This window comes from Ursus maritimus, unplaced genomic scaffold, assembly GCF_017311325.1.
Source record: "Ursus maritimus isolate PB19 unplaced genomic scaffold, ASM1731132v1 scaffold_2, whole genome shotgun sequence".
NCBI lineage: Eukaryota > Metazoa > Chordata > Mammalia > Carnivora > Ursidae > Ursus > Ursus maritimus.
This window is the reverse complement of record NW_024424452.1, coordinates 69,257,742-69,277,582: the sequence shown is the minus strand read 5'-3', so window position 1 is coordinate 69,277,582 and position 19,841 is coordinate 69,257,742. Positions and strand designations below refer to the sequence as shown.

Sequence of the window (19,841 nt, the reverse complement as noted above, 5' to 3'; positions counted from 1 at the left end):
ACGACAAATTATTAACTCCGCATACGTTAACTCTCTGAAAGATTATTGTATCATCTAGGGTAGCCACACCCCAACAGCCAGCAGAACTGGTCCAAGTGGTGCGCATTTCCTTAGATGTGTGAAGCTGGAAGAAAAAAAATCCAGCTAGTTTTTTTTCCCCTCGGTCGTTATGAAATTTGAATGAAATTAGTCTTCCTGGTTGGTTTTCTGGGGAATGCAACATTGTGTCACTCTGGAGAAACAAACAGAAAGACTGTGACAAATGTCCTGGAGTTGAACAGGACCCGGGAAGAGCTTACACTGGCTTGAAACAAAGCAGTGCAACCTTCTGGCAACATTACCGCCAGCCTTTTTTGTCAGCGACCGTGCGCTACTTAAACATTCGGGATGGACGGTCAGTAGCGCAGTGCCCAGGCCGGAGTGAGGGCCTTGGCCTCCGCAGGCCACAGGGGACAGACTGTGACTTCCATGCACAGTTTCAACTTCATTTGAAACCTGGAGCTGGAATACACTTTCTGAAAGTGGTAGGCTCCTTCTGCGCTGTGAAACAAAGGCCTCGTAAAACTTAGAATTGGAAAGGACAGCTACTAGCAAGATTGTTTGCAGTGCCTTTAAAAAGAATCACAGCATGGCTCCTGCTTGGTCCAAGGTGTTGCATGTTCAGAGAAACAGAACAGCGCCAGTCACTACAGTAAAGGCAGATCATAGATTTCCTGCACGCAGGGTCACTCTCCACACAGCAGAACCATCCCAAAATGCCTTAGATTTAGGAGCTAATTCCTTGATCTCTCGCCTCACGTTTTACAAAAACATCCTGGCAGTGAGAGGGAGGGTAGAGATTTCAGAAAGGTAAAATTGGGGTTCACGACTCTGATTCTCTCCCTCCTGCCTCCCCTGTCCTCAACGTCCTGAGTGAAATCCAAATATCAGAAGTGCCTCCGCGCCTATGTGCACACTCCCTTCCAGCCTCCGACCAGACAGACCTGTCTCTGTGACTGCCTCCACCCCATTCCAGGAGGCTGCTGGCCTCAACGATGGAGGCTGCGGGCATCTCCCCTCCAGCTACCGTGAAACTATGGTTTCTCTTGACCCTGAGAACAGATCTTGGAGCCGCTCCTTGCAGCTCCCTCTCAAACAGGTCATTTCAGGAATTTGAAAAGTCCCTGGAATTGAAGCAAAGCCTCTTAACCAAGCCCAGAGGTGCTGGGAAAGCACTCTGTTCAACCAGAAGAGATTTCCCGCCCTCTCTCCCAACTCCCAAGCACCCATTTACTCACAAAACGTCACCCTACCGGCCTGTTCTCTCTTGTTCCAAGCGGTTGAGGGCTAAGGCTGATAGTGGCTGGGAGTTGCTAGGGGCATTTGGGTAGATGTTCCCTTTCCCCGTTCCTGTGCTTCGAAGGTCAGAAAGCATTCACAAGCCACCCCCTGCCCCACAAACCTGAAAGATTTCAATAGTTTCAGTCAGAGGTAGTACAAAATTTTTGAAGAGTCAGTGAAGGGATAGAACGCGGCTATCACAAAGTTGAATTCAAACCCTGAAAAATAATAAAGAGCAAACAAGTAAGAAATACCTGATAGAGAAACCCTTTGAAGGCTGGACAGGTGTTTCCTCCAAGAAAATACCAGTAGCTCCCTTTCCCGGACTTCCGTCCCTAGGTTCCTTGCCTGGAAACTTTCTAGAACTTGCTGAAAGGGAGCTCAGAGATCAACAAGTCTTTGGGTTCTAAGCCTACAGACTGTAGCTGGAGTTGAGATGAGCTTTCAGCCACGGATGTCCTCCAGAAGCCCGCAGAATGGTTTGTGAAGTATGCATTTCTCTAGTGGGGAGGGTACACCACTCTCAACCACCTTCCAAAATGACACAAGACCCGAAGGGGGTTAAAAACCACTGATCTGGTCTAGCTCTTGGGTTTCACAGAGGAGACCCAGAAAGCTCAGATGAGGCTCCAGGTGACCCAGCAAATTATATGTCATCTTCTAAAGCTGGTTGGGGCCTGTGGGAGGAGGAGGACACCACATGAGCTAACAGGCCTTTTCCCTTACTAATTACAAGGATTCCAAGAAGTTTCCAGCCGCCACTCTGTCTGGCTTTCTGGGCCTGGGTGTGTCGCTCGCTACTCCGCTGCCAGGGTGTACAGATGGCCAGGAGACGGGGGTGGCGGGATATGGCCGGCAGCCAGCTAGTTAACAGCCAGGCACCTGCTCTGAGCCCAGTGCTTCCTGGGAATTCAAAAAGGGGTTTTTGAGAAAACCCCTTCTGAGGGCGAGGCCCAGTCCAGTCCTCTAAGAACCCATCCCAAAGGGTGGCTGCCTAAGAACCATTAGTCAAAACCATCTCCCTCAAACACCAGCTTGTCCCTACTTTCAGGCCAGCGTCGTTAAGACCCAATTTCACAAGGGGCAACAAAAATCTATTATACTAAGTCAGAATGAAACACTGCCACCAATCAAGTAGGATTTTAAGAGCAAACCACAGAACAGAAAAATATTTGTAAACAGCAACTGAGAGCTCGCTATATAAAAATGCAAGCAACTCACGCCATCACTACCGCGGGCAGACAGGCCCTTGATGGGGAGCGCAGGAGTTTACACAGGAGTAATCAGAGGCCATCCTCATAAGGAAGCATGGAGAGTCCCACTTGAAAACTGAAGAATTACACATTCAAACTGGAAGGGACAATCAGACAGCAGCGGATACAAAGAAAAGCCAGTGGTGACAGAGGAAACGGAGACTTTGCGGACGGCCCCGTCATTGGTCCAGTCTTTCCAGAGAGGACGGGGACATGATGAGGCGGCTGCTCCTTCTTCCTGGGCGCTGAGGACAATATCACCGAGGGGAACACTTCCCAAGGAAGTAACCACAGGGAGAAGAGAAAGGTAGCCTTTGCGGCAATGCTCACGGCTGCAGACAGCAACAGCTAGGCCTGAGCAGGAGGCCGAGGGCGTGACTACTGCAGAGGTTCAAACCCCGGCTCGGGAATCAGACGGCATCACGTTTCTGGATACTCGTTGGCCTCCTCTGAAAATGGGTGGCTATGAGATTTAGGAAAAGTAATCCGTATACAACACTCAGAACTGTGCCTGGCACATAAATACTTGGTAAAAGTTTGATGCTGGGGTGCCTGGGTGGCTCAGTCGGTTAAGCGTCTGACTCTTGACTTTGGCTCAGGTCATGATCTCAGGGTCATGGGATCGAGCCCTATGTTGGGCTCCGCGTTGAACGTGGAGCCTGCTTAAGATCCTCTCTGTCTCTCCCTGTCCCTCTGGCACCCCCCACACACTCGCTCTCTCTCTCAAAAAAATAAGTAAATAAAATATTCAAAAATAAATAAAAGTTCAGTGCTATTATTGCTATATAATATTATACTCAACCGAAAATCACAAGCAGATAACCTATGTCAACTCACGAAGAAGACAATGTGAGTGGGCATTAAAATGATAAAATCAAAAAGAAAGGGGCGCCTGGGTGGCATAGCGGTTAAGCGTCTGCCTTCGGCTCAGGGCGTGATCCCGGCGTTATGGGATCGAGCCCCACATCAGGCTCCTCTGCTGGGAGCCTGCTTCTTCTTCTCCCACTCCCCCTGCTTGTGTTCCCTCTCTCGCTGGCTGTCTCTATCTCTGTCAAATAAATAAATAAAATCTTTAAAAAAAAAAATCAAAAAGAAAAAGCGAGTACAATCGGATTACAATCACGTACAACAAAGTCAGGCAGCTGATCAAAGACCCAAGTACACGTGGAAGGAGTTAAATCGTTCCCCTGGTCACGGTTATCATTAGCTTCTCTCTCAGTCACATCTGAGTTTATGTTAAAAAATCAAAAAGAATGGAAGAAAAAAAGAATCAATGCGGCCTCAAACCCCTTCTAGGATGAGGAGGGGGACGGAGGGACGGATCTGATACTGTTTGCGCACCTCTATCTTCCCCGAGGGAACTCAGCAAAATGTGTGTGCCCAGCTACTGTTCAGGGCTAACGGTCTTGAGTCACTCTCCCGCCCGAGGCTGACTTGGGCACAAGCATGTGACACATTCTGGTTGGCGAGACACAGGGATGTCTGCTGGGGGGGCGGGGGGGTCTTCGGAGAAAGACGGTGAGACACGAGGAAGGGCTGTCCCCTCCACTTGCTCCACGGGACAGACACCTGGACCCGCAGTGGCCATCTTGCGACCCCGAGAGGAGCTGACGCAAAGGACATGGGCCCCTGAGTGACTCCGAGCGCCACTGAGTTACCCGGCGCTGGAGTAAATCTGCTGGGACTGACTCACGAAGATGGAATAACATGTTTTCTTTGTTGTTCAAGACGGCAGAGCTGCGGTTTTCTGTTCTGTGCAGCTGAGCGCATCTGCACGAACGAGGCAGGGATCCTAAGTGGGCCCCTCAAGTCGCTGGGCCTTATGGGTTCTGCCAGGACCCGTTGTCTGGTCCCATCCTGGGGGAGAGCCAAGGGGAGGTGGAAGACGAGAAGGCACCGTATGTCCCCGCTGTATTGACCTAAGGACTTCCCCACATGGTGCAGCAAGTTGGTGACAGCACTGGGCAGCAGGGCCCCGGAAGGCTGGCCCCTTCATCGGGCACCTCTCGGCCCCCAGCGCTCCCAGACTTAGGGCCACACCTTTCACAAAGGCTGTGACAGCCGCCCTCCAGAGCAGGGCTGCTGGAGAGAGCACAGGACCCGGGTGAGTCTGAATTGCACATGAACGAAGAGGCACTTCTTGGTACAAATGTGTCCCGTACGGGATGCTTCTGTGCCGCTGCTCCAGCCGTCACTCCTCTCTTCCGGGTATCCTCCTAGGGACAAAGGCCTCTCTGCCCCCTCAGCTTCCGGGCTGTCCTGGACGTGTGTGTGGCCTCACGGGGTCTCCAATGTGTCGGAAGGGCTGGGATGCATTTTACAGCAATAAACAGGAAGTGATCGATGACGCTGGAAATGTGAAAGGAGATGGGCATCCCTGGGGCCCTGGGAGGTTTGGAAATGGTGCACCTGACATCCAGTGGCCCCCCAAGAATGTCTTACACGAAGCAGAAGACGTGATGTTTCCCTGACCCTACCCTGTCTAAATACGAAGCCCCAGAGACTATGCACGAGCCACAGGGTGCAGCAGTGGGGGGGGGGGGCTCGCCTGTCCCCCGACTATAGATGCACCTTACCTGAGGTCACCCTGGGCTCAGCCTTTCTCCATGGTCCCCCAGGCCAAGGACAAAGTCCGTGTCATCTTGATGTGGCACTAGCCACCTGCTCACGAACAATCCCTTAATGGAGCCTGCCCGCGAGCCGGGCCTCATTCCCGAGAACCTTGCTTTCTGGTCCAGTCTGGGCTCCCTGCGGCGTCCTGCCCAGCGCCCGCCACAGCCCAGAGCGGGTCCATAGCAAGTACTTGCGAAGAAGCAGCTCACGGACTATGGAAGAGTCAGGACCGCCTGGCCCCAAAATGCAGCTAAGCCCTGTCCCTGCCCCTCTCTGGCCGCTGGCTCGCGGGCCTCTGGAGAAAGTGCCGGGCCCACAGGTGTGGCCAGGTAGGCAGCTTGGGCTGGGGCGCTGGCCACCCGGCCTTCAGAAGGATAGGAGGGACTCTCCTAGGGTGGCCGTGATCCCCTGTAGTCGCTTGCCTTTGTTCAGCCCAGAGACGCAGGGGAAACTAACCAGACACCAGGGGTGAGAACGAGTTCTGGGCGACGAGAAAATGCGTCACTTCTGGTTCAAAAAAGTAGGAAACCAGGAGGAGAAAGGTCCACGAGGGGCAATCAAACAGAAATCTTTCTCCTGCAGTCTCTCGCTCGCCCTGATAGCGTTGCTTCTTTGCCATTTGGTGTCTTCTGGCAAATGCAGACCCTCAGGGGATCCAGGGGCCTCACCCCGTGACCCTGGCCCGAGGCAGGGCTTTCCCCTGCTGGCAACCTGGATTGGGAGTGACGTGACCGGGAGGGGGTGGGGGCTTATTCTGTGGCTCCACCAGCCGGGGGTGAGGCAGACCGGTGCACCCCACCTGGGACACCAACAGCAGGGCCTCCCGGAGCCCTCAGCCAGGCCCCTAGTGAGGCGTCAGCAGCTGCTTGGGGGTGGGGAGAGGGGGGCCAGGTGGGGCCCGAGCCCAGGGCCCTCCTGCTCCATTGTGCCGCTGGACTTGATTTACAAAACACACACTCAAAGACAGAATTATTACGAATTTCAAGGGGCCCCTGGGTGGCTCAGTGGGTTAAACATCTGCCTTCAGCTCAGGTCATGATCTCAGGTCCTGGGATTGAGTCCCACGTCAGGCTCCCTGCTCAGCGGGGAGTCTGCTTCTCCCTCTCCCTCTGCCCCCCCACCCTGCTTGTGCTCTCTCTCTATCAAATAAATAAATCTTAGAAAAAAAATTTTTAAGACGGTGACCGCACAGCATTAAACTCCAAAGGTTTGGCCCTGGACTCGAGGGGCCTGCCCTGCGTGGGTCACACACCCGGGAAGCAGCCCGGACATGACCGTGCTCGTGAAGACAGAAGAAGGAAAGAAAAGTAAACCCGTACAAAACATTCTCCAGTGAACTTGTGGTGCCCAGTGCTCATAACAGAACGAAAAATGTAACTTCATCGTTTAAAAAAATCAGGCCAACACCTTGTCCAAGGTGACAAGACATTTTTCAGTCTGACATCACCCCCTCAAGTCCCTTAACTCTGCCTGAAATCCTCTCGAGATTCTGCCGAAGTAAAGAATTCCTTGCAGGGGCTGCTAACCAGAAACCCCCTGTCCGGGCCCGAGAGGGTGTCTGGAAGTGCGGGGAGGGGGGCATGCTGGCCGAGGGGTTATGACCTGCAGGTGCTGGGGAGTCCCAAATAAAGAGCTCTCCCGCCCAAAAGGCCAATAATGGCCCCACTTGGAAGAACTGCACAGGGAAGTTCCAAGTCACTGGAGCTTACGGAGACCTACCCATCGGGACCTCCTCTTGCTTGTCAGGAAGGTGACAGGTGCCAACAGAAATCCCTCAGGCCTACTGTCCATCATCTCTTTGAGGGCTGAGCTGAACCTACCAGGGCATCTGCCACATCCCCCTTTCTACCCTTAACCCAGAGATAAGAAGGGGAAGGATGGGGTTTCACTGCAGTCTGGGGCCACGCTGTTCCCCCAAATCAGTTACCAGGAGTTTCCTCGTGTGAGGGTGGTGTTTTTCTAGAAACCCTTAGTTCCCCTCCCTCTTCCCAAGCAAGCTCTGAGACAGGCCTTCCTGGGGGCGGTGGGGGGGATGTTCAGTCTCTCACAGCAAGTGTCCCTGGCCTGGCTCCAGGGGCCTGGGAGAAGGGCTTCAGGAAATTTCTGCGGTGATGTACAGTAAGCCGTCAGGGTGGAAACGTAGCAAGAGTGAGACAGTCGTCGTGGTTTTATATTTAGTACCTGTGTCTTCCGGAGACCTCGAAGCCCGGGGTAAGAGCGGGGTGAACCACCTTCCTGCCACCCCTTCTCAGAGCCTGAGTCTCTTGCTGGGAACTGGGGGGCCCTGGTGAGGTCCACAGCAGTCCGGATCCCCACCCTCCCGGCCACCACGGGCACAGTCCCAGCCCCGGGGCAAGCAGGCAGGTGCTCGAGGCGGCCCCAAGGTAAGTGGGCAGTGGGGAAAGAAGGCGAAGAAAGCCGAGCCACAGTGCCACCGCTGGGGCCTCCTTTACGGAAACAAATTCCCAGGGCGGGCACATTTGCAAGCACTTCCTGCTCAGCTGAAAGTAGCATGCCCATTTTGCAGCTGAGAAAGCAAAGGTGTGGAAGGGACAGTGTGGGGAGCACTGCCCTGGGAGGAGGGGCGGCTGGCCTCAGTCTGGCTGCCCTGGCCCTGAGTTCAGCCACCGCCTGTGCCCTTCAGGCCCACCTGTGGGTTCAGGCTCCTTCCAGTCTTCCATTACCTGGTCCTGTTCAGCCTGTGGAAGCTTCTAGAAGGGCAAGATCACTTTGCTGCCTTCGGAGTGAGAGAAGAACAGTACAGACTGGGGGTGTGGAAAGTGCTAGGGAGCCAATGCCTCCTGGGTGCCCTGGGGACCCTGATGGAGGAGGGAGGAACACACACGAACCGCTTCAGGCAGCAATCAGAAAACCACAGCCAGGTCCTCTGCACAACCTTCCATGGCAGCCCTCCCCTGGGGGGCACATGCGTGCACACCTACGCCCACCCCGTACACACATGTGCATACACACACACACCCCCATACGCACACATGTGCACGCTCCAGCAAGCCCCCGCTGGGGAGAAGACTCTGGACCAAGCTGGCGGCTCAGGGCTCTTCCCATCTCTGGAATGCCCCTAACCTCCCAGTTCCCAGACGGTGGCTTACAAATTCTGCATCCCTTTGAATCAAGGCCTGTGGCCCCCACCCCCACCTCTGTCCACCTCACTTGCCCTGGCTCCCTACACACCGTGGTGATAACCGGTTCAGAAATAGAGTGGAAACCAGGTTTGGAGAGAGCGCGTCACTGGGGAGGGCCGTGGCCAGCAGCCCTATTTTTAGTTCTATTTTTCTAAGACCTCTGTGCCCCCTGTCGAGGGGTGACAAGGCCTGTGTCCTTCCCACAGGTTTCCGGTTTTATCCCATTTTAGATCCACCACAGCCAGGCTCTGTCTCTATCTCCCCACTCCAGGGCCTGGGACCGAGTTGCAGGCTGAATGAGTCTCCAACGAGGAACACGCTTCCTGGTTTTATAAGGAATTTGTTCAGGCCTTCTAAGAGCATCCCAAAGGGCCTGGGTCACATCTGCTCACACCCAGTGCATTCTATCTCAAAACAGCGCCGTAAGTCTATGGTTCACGAAGGACGCCATCTTGTTTGACATGTGGCTTGGGCTGAAAGCCCTTCTGTTTCCTACAGGAACAGCCAGGGAAAGGGTCCTGGGGCCCAGATAACCACCAGTGTCCTGATCCACTACTTCCACCTTATGGGCACGGCCCACTACATCCAGGCCCTATTTACTTGAACACTTCCTCCCGCCTTCACCATCCTAACTCTAAACATAAGGGCTTGTGACCTGGTCCTAACCCACGAGGACCTTTTTGACTTATTCAGAGAATTAAACTTTTTCGGAATCCTACTTTCCTCTTTTCGCTCAGCAGTTTCTCACTGAGCTTGGCAACAGGCCATTCTTTGAAACCAAGTTAGGAGGCCCTCAAAGCCAGGGCAAGTGGTCCACGCTCGCACGGCTCAGGCACGGGAATTGGACTTCAGTGCTGCCCCCCAGATAATTCCAGTTCTTCTCTTGGTCACATGGTAGGACTCGATGGTCTCCGATCCCTTTAAGTTAGGTGAGCATACAACACCTGCTGGACCAATGAAATATGAGCAGAAGAGGGGCATCTGGGGGGCTCAGTGGGTTAAGCGTCTGCCTTCAGCTCAGGTCATGATCTCAGGGTCCTGGGATCGAGCTCCTTGTCAGGCTCCCTGCTCAGTGAGGAGTCTGCTTCTCCCTCTGCCCTCTCCCGCCCCAGCTTGTGCTTTCTCTTCCTGTTTCTCAAATAGATGAATAAAATCTTAATAAATAAATAAATAAATAAATAAATAAATAAATAAATAACTGTGAGAAGAAGAGAAATGTGCTACCTCTTTGAGCTGAAGCTCTCTGAGCCAGTACGTGAATCCTTATCTTCTCGTTCTCTCTGCCGTAGTGGCCAGCAACGCTCCAGAGAGTGGCTGAACTGTGGGTCTGGGTCGCAGAGTGAGGACCCAGCTGACCCAGACCAGGTGGGCAATATGAGCAAGAAATAAACCTTTGGTGTTCGAAACCACTGACTGTGGGCCTGTTTGTTACTGCAACAGAACCTCACCCATCTTGACCAAAGCAAACCTGTGACTGAAAAAATTCTCTAGCTGCTGGGAACCGGCTTGCTGCTTGAACGGAGGGAACGAGAAAACAGCAAGAGGGAGGGAAGTGGAGGGTCCACAGCAAACTATCTGCCATTCCGTAAAACTGCCTTGTCTCTCACACTTTCGTGCCTGTGTGGGGGTCCTTCCGCTCCAGAGATTCCCCTTTCTCTGCCTAGGTGAACTCCATCAAAATTCCATGCAAATAGTACCATCTCTGCGATTTCTCTTCCCGACAGCCCTGGATAGCATGGCAGCTGTCCCATTTCCAGCAGGACCCTGGAGGGGGACCCTGGATGGACTTACCCTCCGCACGCACGGACACGGTACTTCGGCACCTGACCCCGGGAAGGCAGTGTACCATGCGGGTTACTGGGACAAGCTCGAGAAGCCCAGCCTTTGACCAGGGGCGATTTGCCTCTTGGGGCATGTCTGTCAACGCATGGAGACACTTCTGGTTGCCACAACCAGGGAGAGATACTGTTAAACATCCCACAGGGCACAGAACAGTTCCCCCAAACCAAAAACTATCTGGCCCCAAATGTCAACAGTGCCAAATTTGAGAAACCCTGTGCTATAGTTAGAAGGCCTGGGTTCATGTCCTGAGTCTCCTATTGCTGTGATTTTAGGCATGACGCTTAACCCCTCATCCAATGCCTACCTGTGATAAATGCGTAAGAGACGTGAGCTGTTGCAATCTGCCTCCTCCTGAGCTAAGATTCCTGGAAGGCAGGAACCACGCTTCCCTCACACACAGATCCCTACCTGTCAGCGTAACCTGGATACAGCCAGCACCCAATGCCTGTCCAGGGACTGTTCAAGTCAAGAGCTGACCCTTTCCTGAAAGCTACCCAGTTGCAAGTAGTGGATACAACTTTCCTCCCGGTCCCCAAAAGACGACGTCTGTGCCTTTAGCGAAACCTCTGCTGGCTTTAGCGACAAATATTTCATTACTTCTAGTTCACTGCAAAGGATGAAGGCCATTAACGGTAACTCTCAATTAACCAGAATATTTAAGAAACGAGACCGACACACACCATCCTGGAAAAATGCAGGTTCACGGGAAATAAATTTCATAACTGTGATGGTATCTGGAGAAGTGACTTGAAGCAAAACGAACGACCCCCGAGAGCCATACCACATTTTATTTATTCAACCTCAAACCAAGCACGAATGTCAAATTGTAATTCAAACCAGGAATGTAAAAGGGTTTTTCTTCCCTTCTTCTTCTTCCTTTAAGATTATCGAACAAGTTCAAACCAGAATGAAACCTAGCCTTTCAGAAAGTACCAAACCAGAAAAAGATTCTGAACCAAACCATCACGTGACTCAGCTACCTCTTTGATCTTGGGCCCCATCAAATGACTGCTATAATGTGCTGGAATGTTCTAGCAGGCCACAGAGACTGGGTGGAAAGCCTGTGATCCTCTACCTACATGAGACCATCTCCACCCCCACCCCCCCAATTCCTTCTTTGTGACAGATTGTTTATACCAATTCACCGAAGGAGAGTTTGCAAATACCCTACTTCATTAGACCGTGAGTCACCCCAGCGAAGATGAAGGATGTGCATTTCACACACTGTGAAGCCCCAGGTCCTTCACGAGGCAGAAAAGCAAAGGTAAATTCATCCTTAAGCCGATGGCATCCCCCGCCCCTGCTCCCCCGTGGAGATGGAACCCTCTCGCAGGCCCTCAAACTGGCAGCCACCCCGTTGACACTCAAGGCCACTTCCTGTGGCCCCTCCCAAGACGGGAGGCAAAAGGCAGAAAATCAGCAGCACCGCCCATCAGCCCACGATGAAGGGGTGCCAGTCCGTGCTTCCAAGGAGCAAAAAGTACTTCGGTCACCACGGTTCAGAGCGATTTTAAAGGATACGCACACGTTTTCTTTTCTGCTTCATGAGCACAAAAAGGGAAGCATTTCTGGGACCTTCAGCATGACCATGTTGCAAAACTAAACCCCAAGCGCAAGCCAAGCTGAAGAGACCCAAGGGGAAGCTCGGAGGGGAGGCTGTGCCTTAGCTGCAGGCCTCAGGGAGGCCGGGGAGGGAGGCCCAGCAGGTGCCAAGGAGACAGGCCCAATGAGCAACAGAAAACACAGCCCCAGTGAGTCGCCTGGGGAGGGGGGATCCTGCAGCCACAGGGGCGGGGAGGTGATGGTGTGGGTGGGGGCCCCTCAGAGGGGAGGCTGCTGTGGGTCACCACGCTATTCTGGAGTCAGACAAAGTGGGGGCAGGACAGGCCCCCAGAGGGCGACCATGCACCCTCCCTGGGGTGCAGAGAGGCGCAGCTCCCTCGACAGGGCGGGCGGGCGGGGGTGGTGACGAAGGCACCAGGCTTTTGACACCCTGCCTGTGTTTTGCAGCACCTCTGGGGAATCTTTCTTAAAGCCAGATCATCTCACCGAAGAGGATGCACCGATGGCAGATACACACGCGAGAAGACGTTCAACGCCATCAGCCATTGGGGAGAAACACATTAAAACCACAAGGAGATAGCCCCGCGCAACTTCAGAGCGGCTAAAATACAAAAGCATGGCCACCCCGCATGCTGGCAAGGATGTGGGGAACCTGGATCGCTCGCACACTGCCACTGGGAACGCACAGCAGCGCGGTCACTCTGGGAAACAGTCTGGCAGATTCTTAAAAAACTTAAGTATGTGAGTACCATCTGGCCCAGCAAGTGCACTTCTGGGCATATATCCCAGAGAATGAATGCTTATGGTGGCACAAAACCCTGGACGCGCGTGTTCGTGGCAGCTTTGTTCTTAATGGCCAAGCGGTGCACGCAGCACAGATGTCCCTTCCTAAAAGGGACAGCTTCATGAGAGTCTCAGATGAGTGTGGAGCAAGGCTGAGCAATCCCGCTTCCAACCAAGGGCTCCTGGAGGGCACGGTGCTCACCCCGCTGGGAACGGACTCGTCCGCTCGCCACCCCTTGGGCACTGCCTCTGTGCTCACAGAGGCCACCTTCCTGTGGTGACACTGCGGTGCCCTGTGTAAGGTGGAACCAGATATCTCGAAGTTCACAACCCCAGACTCAGCTCTGCCCACCAGAGCCACGCAAAGCAGGTCTCTTCTCACAGGTGAGAACCCAGGGACGGCTGTTCCCTTTCTGCTGCAAGGCTGGGCCTCCTGTCCTGTTCACCGGCCTCGTTGGAATAAACCTTCTCCCCTTGATCATTCCGTGTGTCCTGTTGAACTGAAGTCCGCAGGCAGGTAGCACCGCGTGATGCCTTCAATTCCAGCTTCGGTGCCACTGGTATGTCCGAAACACACTCACGACAGGTGTTTACCTGTGTCACTTAGAAGGATCTGGAATGCCTGGGTGCCATCCTCTGCTCCTGCGTCAGGGGCTCACGGCCCAGCTCCGCGGGCAGCAGCAAGGAGCTGTAACTCCTCTGCTTCCCTCCCCACCGGGCCTGGGACCTTCCAGGCAGCTCCAGAAACTCCCTTTTGCAGCCGTTCCATCAACTGAGTCTGTGTTTTTGTACAAAGGCCCATTCATTGAAAAGGAAAAGAATCCTCTCTTAGTTTCACCTCTGAGAATAGAAAAGTGATCTTGAACCAGACCGAAGCATGACTCCAGGGCAACGATGAGAAGCCAACCCTTTCGCCCCCCCCCCCGATGAAAGATGTCCAGGGCACAAGCCCCCGAACGCCCTCAACCGTCCATCTCTAAGGCTTCTGCCCAGACCCCCTCTGTCTCCCTCTGTACTCAATGCAGCCAGTCCCCGATCCCCCTCCAGCCTGGGGCCCAGAACGGAACCGAGCCCTCCCTGTGCACAGAGCACCACCCTTCTCTGACCTCCCGGTGACAGACCACAGGTGGCAGGGAGGAAGGGCTGGGGACCCAGCTCTGCCATTTACTGGCTGTGCTGAGGACGGCAACCTTGTGCATCTGATATCCCCGCAGCCCGCTCGCCGTGGGAGAAGGAAAATACAGACCTTGCAGAAGTTCAGTGAAGTCATTTATAGACCGTGCCTGGCACATAACAGCTACACCAGGAATCGTAGCTGCCCTTACTTTATTATTATATACTTTACTATTATAATAGTAAAGACCGCTCCTCACTTTTAACCACGTGGTTAATTGATATTCAATTTTTAATAATGTCATAACTCCCGGTAAGTTTCACAAGAAGTACTGATGGGCCAGGTCCCCGCCATCCTGTCCTTCCTGTAGTTGATTTTTTTTTTTTAAGTAGTCTCCACACCCAGCAAGGAGCCTGACTCCTGACCCTGAGATCAAGGTCTGAACCGAGATCGCGTCGGACGCTCTGCAGACGGAGCCACTGAGGTGCCCCCATGTAGCTGACTTTTTGAAACCTCCATTCAGGACTCACATTCTCTTCTAGGACACCTGGTCATGGGGTCACAGTGAACTGTTTCCTGACCTTCTTGAAATCCTCTTCCCCAAGTCAGTTCTGTGACCCCAAAGGCCAGGCAGGGACACTCAGGGCACTTTCCTCTGGGCTAACCCGCATAGACCCCAGGGCTCCCTGCTGGTGCAGCTCCTGCGTGAACCTCTCCTGCCTCCCCGCCCATCCCAGACCCAGGCCAGCAGCAGCAGAGGGGAAATCGAGGCCTGCAGGGGGCAGGAGGCGGCTCTCCCGAGGGACCAGCGTCGTTTTTAATGTACAGTGTGACACTGCCAGGCAAACAGGGTCCCAGACGCGCTCCATATGGTTTCGGTCTGCAATGGAAATTAATTAGGGTGCTGTGTACATGTCCAGATCCGGGCGGTAAGGGAGCTACCGTCCAGCGCACTGCCACTCACACGGCCCCTGAGGTCAAGGCTGCTGCAGACTAACAAGCTCTTCTAGCAGTTTCATTCCTCCCAGACACCAGGCTCTGGATCCCTGAAAAGGGCAGGAGTCTGGGGCTCGGGGAAGATGTAAGCAGAGGACGGGCCAGAGACACACCCGGAAGGGGGCATGGCCCCCAAATGCCGCATAAAGGAGCTGACCTTTCAGTGCCCGGACACTCTGCCCAGAGGCCTCACGGCCATCTCGGCACACGTGGAGGCTCATGGGACCAGCGGCAGGCAGGAAAGACAGGGACCCCAAGGGTCACCACAGCAGGCGGCCCGCCCACACTACAGCTGTGGTGGAAAGAAGGATCTCCATACCCTGTACTCAGTGTGCCTTGAAGCAGAAGCCCGTGCTTGGCAGATGGGGTGCCCGAGACTGTGCCCACACCTGGCCGAGGAACGGCCCGTGCTCCTCTGGCGGGACCTGTCACACAGCCCTAGCTTCCCCCTCCCCCCAGAGCCTGCACAGGATCCCCCGGGCCTTGCCGGGGCTCCGACGTGAGCTGGTACGCTCGGGGTCCATCCACCAACCCGGCCCCGAGGAACAGTCTAGTAGGCTCCACACAGCTCCGTTGGGACAATGGCCAAGAGCAGCCATGTGACTGGGGAGGTGCTGGGCAGGCTCGCCTCTGCTCCCAGTTGGAGGAGGTGGGGGTGGCGCAGTGCGGCCTGCCGAGACCCGCCAGCCTGGTCCTCAAGGCCTGAGTGGGGTCTGCAGTGAAAGAAAGAGCCCGCCGTAGTGAGTGTGTGCCCACCCTACCAGCAGAGAGGGCCCAGGAAGGCCAATGAAATCACTCTTGTTCAGAGCCCTCCCAGGCCCCAAGAGAGACCCCTATACAAAGCAGTGGTGTTCCTTATATACGCATAAGTATACTCCCTTCTCTGACTTGGGAGCTGCAGAGTGAAGCAGAGCAGCGAGGGGAGGGGAGAGAAGAGAAGGGATGGAGCCTTCCACACTCCCCAACGCTGGGCCCTCTCCGCCTGGGTGACCCCCGGCCAGTTCCCACCTCCAAAACAGAATAAGAAGAGACTGGTCCCTGGGGAGTAACCTGACACCCCAGGAGCAGCTGAATACACTGGGTTGTTCTGAGCCCCTGGTAACAAAGCCAGGCCTCTCCTGCAATGGAGAAACCTCTCTGGGGAAGCAAATCCTGATGTCGGCTTTGTCATCCTGCATGAGCTGTACTTGGGATGGGGACGCCCCCCCCTACCCACGCCTGCCCTATGCCAGGTCTCACTTCATCTTCTCAACAAGCCAAGAGGGACAGCAGAGAAGGGAAGGGCCCCCAAGGACAGACTCTGGGACAGAAGGAGCATGTGAATTCGGGTCTGCAGGCTCTCCTGCACCCTGCTTCTGGGCTCACCAGAGCAGCCCTCCCCACAACCTGAAGGGGGTACTGTCAGTCCCATCTTACAGACGGGCAGAACGAGTCACACAGCTCACACTCAAACCCAGGACTGTGCACGGAAGCCACACCACGGCTCTCCGTGCTCCAGGCTGCCCCAGGGCCCTTGCTTAGGCTCAGGCTCAGGCAACGCTTATTGAACACACATCCGTCCCAAGCTTTCCTGACCACATTCCTCTGGTCAGTTGGGGTGGGGGTGGGCGGTCTCCCGAGGGCCCATTTTAGCCTTTGAGAGCACATTTCCACACACTGTCCACGCACTGCACCGATGTGAGTGGAGTTCAGTGCAGGGCGTTAAGGCTTGGGGAGGGGTGCAGAGGGTGAGTTCCCTCTTCCTTTCCAACCTCCTAGAGCCTTTGGATCCAGAACCGTCCCTTTGCTTGGCTGCTTCTAACCGAGGTAGCAGCCTCTTCAGGGTGTCACCCAGACTCCCTTCCAGGGGCCAGTGCCCAAATTCAGTCCCCCTTCACACGGCTGCACAACACGCATGGGAGCCCCCCACGTGTGTCACATGCCAACACCAACTCGATTTATTAGCTCCTCTTTAATGAACGTGCTAGTCTTCATGGCCCTATAACTCGTTCTTGAGTTTCGCAACTCTCAGGTATATCCATTGGCGTCAGCTTTGCCTCCAAGGGCAGGTCCCCAGCGATGGGGAGAGCATCGATGGGGCCATTCTCTTCAGCACAGGCGTCTGGGGACAGAGCAGGGACGTGGCTGCCCGATGTCTGGGCAGCCGCTGCAACAAACGTCCACTTGTCAGTGTGGGCGGCTGGCTGCGTGTGGAGGTTTCCAGATCTAGCCCAGGGCCCAGCCATACTCAGGAAATGCCCATTTTCCATCTGCTGAATGTCACGTCTGCTCGAGAAATTCAAGACTCTGTTGGATTCCTCCCTTTTGCTTTCCAGGACATGGAAGAGAAAACCACCGCGTGGTACTGGGAAACTTAATGCTCCCGTTCAGTATCCTCAAACTCTAGATGGAATAGGGTCGCCTCGCAGTTATGCAGGAGCTCACGGCCCTGTGCCGGGAACACTGATCCCTGCCTCGCGGCCCCCTCCGCGCCCACTCTGGCTTCTTGAACTTACATCACGTTTCCATCCCCACCTGCGCACGAGACAGCAAAGGCCAGGGCAGGAAGCTTCGTCCGCAGTCCACTCTGGTCGAGATGCTGGCACGGGCAATTTCTGGGTCGGCGACACCGACGTGGGACAATCTTGCACGCATGCAGTGCCTGCCCTTGGCCGTCCTCCTTTGGGAAAACTTTCAAAGCAGTGTCCTGGCGCTCATAACTAAAACTAGTTTAGGCAGGAAAGAATCACAGTCTCTCAAAATGATCTCACTTGAGACTTGCAACGACTACGTGAAGTAGGAACGCTCTATAATATACCCATTTGACAGACGCAGATCCCACAGCCCGAAGAGGGCAGGTGTGGATCTGAGAGGCACTGGTCCTTCTAGCACCCTGCACCCCGGGAGTGCGCCCAGCAGTTTCCAGAGGAGGCCCCGCACCGGCCACCTGCCGAATGACTTGGAATGAGCGAGATGCTCGATGCTAATGAGCGCTTAATGCCGTGGCCACGGTGATGGTGGTCAGGAAGGTGGAAGAGGCTAAAATACCAACTGTAAGGCATTCAAGACGTCTTAGACGACAGTACAACTACAGGGGCGCCTGGGGGGCTCAGTCGGTGAAGCGTCTGCCTTGGACTCAGGGCGTGATCCCGGGGTCCTGGGATCGAGTCCTGCATCGGGCTCCCTGTTCAGCAGGGAGTCTGCTTCTCCCTCTGCCCCCCACCCCGCTAGTGCGTGCTCTCTCCTCTCAAATAAATAAATAAAAATCTTAAAGTAAAATGCCAACTCTAAGGCATTCAAAATGCCCCCGCATCAGCCATTTCTGCATCCATGAGGATTTTCCAATAGTTTCTCAAACCCCAACGGCGTCTTCTCAACCCCCCCAGCTCCGCCATGCAGCACGCACATGTCCCACCCTGGGCTAAGCATAAGCAACCTGGGTGTGAGGATCGGCCGTCCCAACAAAACGTCCTAGCCATTTCTTAAGCTACCAGCTGCGGTTGGATTTTCCACTTGACATTGTTAAGAGATCAAACTGTCTATGTCATTGTCATACATGGGCCTTTTCAGTTTCCTGCTGGCAGATTCAGGTTAGATAAGCATTACAGAAGTGAGACTCCCGAGTTCCTCTCCCTACCCCAACCGGGCCGTCTCCCCATGGTGAAGAGGTACACTTAATTCGATCTGCTCCTCGGGGAGCTCATTTGTGAAAACACAACACAACAGCACACACCCATGCATAGCAGAGGATTAGACAAAGGCCAGCTCCCATGGAACTATGGAGAAAGCCCTTCACCAGAGATCCTGCAGACTCACACTTGACCACTCAGTCATCAACTGCCATAGAGAAGAAGAAAACAAATTGAGCTGAGCCTGGAAAGAATGTCAGTGAACTTGGAAAACCACTTGCTGGAAACTGCCTGGGGGGTGCAGTGACCTCCCCCTGGAACCGCCCAGGCCCCACCAGCTGACGGCCTACCCAGAGAGACTGCAGATGGAGCTGGGGGATGGCCGGCCCCCAAGCCCCTCCGTCCCCTCCCTGCAGAGTAGGAAAGTGGGAAGCACCGAATAGAAGGTATTACGGCTTCTTCTTGAAAAACAGGACCATTGGTTTATTCGTTCTGATGAAAGTGGTGGTGTGTGGGGGGGGCGGTACAGCAGGCAGAGGACCCTTTAAAAGGGGTGAAGAAAGCAAACTGCTCTTGGAGCCCCCAAAGCCAAGGGCACAAGTCCCCCGTCCCTGCTCTCGGATGCACTGAGACCAACTTTGCAAAGGGAGAGCCCGTGGGAGGAGCTCCGCGGGCCGCGGGTGGGGCCTTGCCCCAAGCCGGTGATACACCTTATCACCTCTAAATTGGGCCACCCTAATCTTAGTCACCAGGTCAACGGAAAGAATCTCCAGGCCTCTGTTCGAGACGCTGTATCATTTCATCTTCCCTTTCCACCCGAACCTTACCACAAAAGTAAAATGCAACACGAGCAGGATAACAGCGAACTTCACCAGGGAGGCTCTTGAGTCGAAAATTCACCACCAGCCCAGGCAGGGTGAGAAGTTTTCCAACTGATTCCGAGGCGGGGAGTCACAGTGTCCCCCCCCCCCCCCCNNCCCGCGTTGAATTATACATAAAGATGAGTTGCAGAAGCCCTTTGTGCCTGCTTTCTGTCTGTAGCTGCTCCTTTCTGGTTCCTTGTAAAACTTAGCTGGTTTGGTGTAAAAGAGAAGTAAACATTTCAGGAAATAAAAAATGTGTAGTATTGATAAAGGCCTGGCGGAGGAGCCTTCTCCTGAATGGCCTTCCCCGAAGTGATGCCAAGTCAATGAAATGCCCAAGTAAAGCTCAACAGAGGGGAAAGATCCGATTTCTAACAGCTAATTCTTAATGGAATTGTCGAGAAACACGCCTGACCAGTTCGTCAAAAGCCTGAGTGGTGACTTATCACGAGTCACTCCTCATCAGAGAAGGCCTGCCTTCGCGTGAGAGCACCAGCGGGGTCTCCCCGGTAAACACACTGCGCAGCAGGTGCCCCCCGGGACCTCGCTCCTCACGGCCTGCGGTGCGCATGTCTGCAGCCGAGCTATTCCAGGTCTCCCCGGATCCGCAGCCCTAACGGACTCCCATCCCTGAGACTGAACGAAGGGAAGCCACTCTAGGGACCAGACACAGAAGGGGCGGCCAGCCTTGTTCCCGATGTCCCACCATGCCCACTGCTGGTGATGGATTCTCAGCTGGCCTG

General features: G+C 54.4%; 1 protein-coding gene across 2 annotated transcripts in view; it reads right to left on the bottom strand.

Annotated features, from left to right (window-relative positions):
* Nucleotides 1-19,841, bottom strand: part of ITPKB (inositol-trisphosphate 3-kinase B) — an 87,137-nt gene that overhangs the window by 56,416 nt on the left and 10,880 nt on the right. The window lies entirely within an intron of this gene.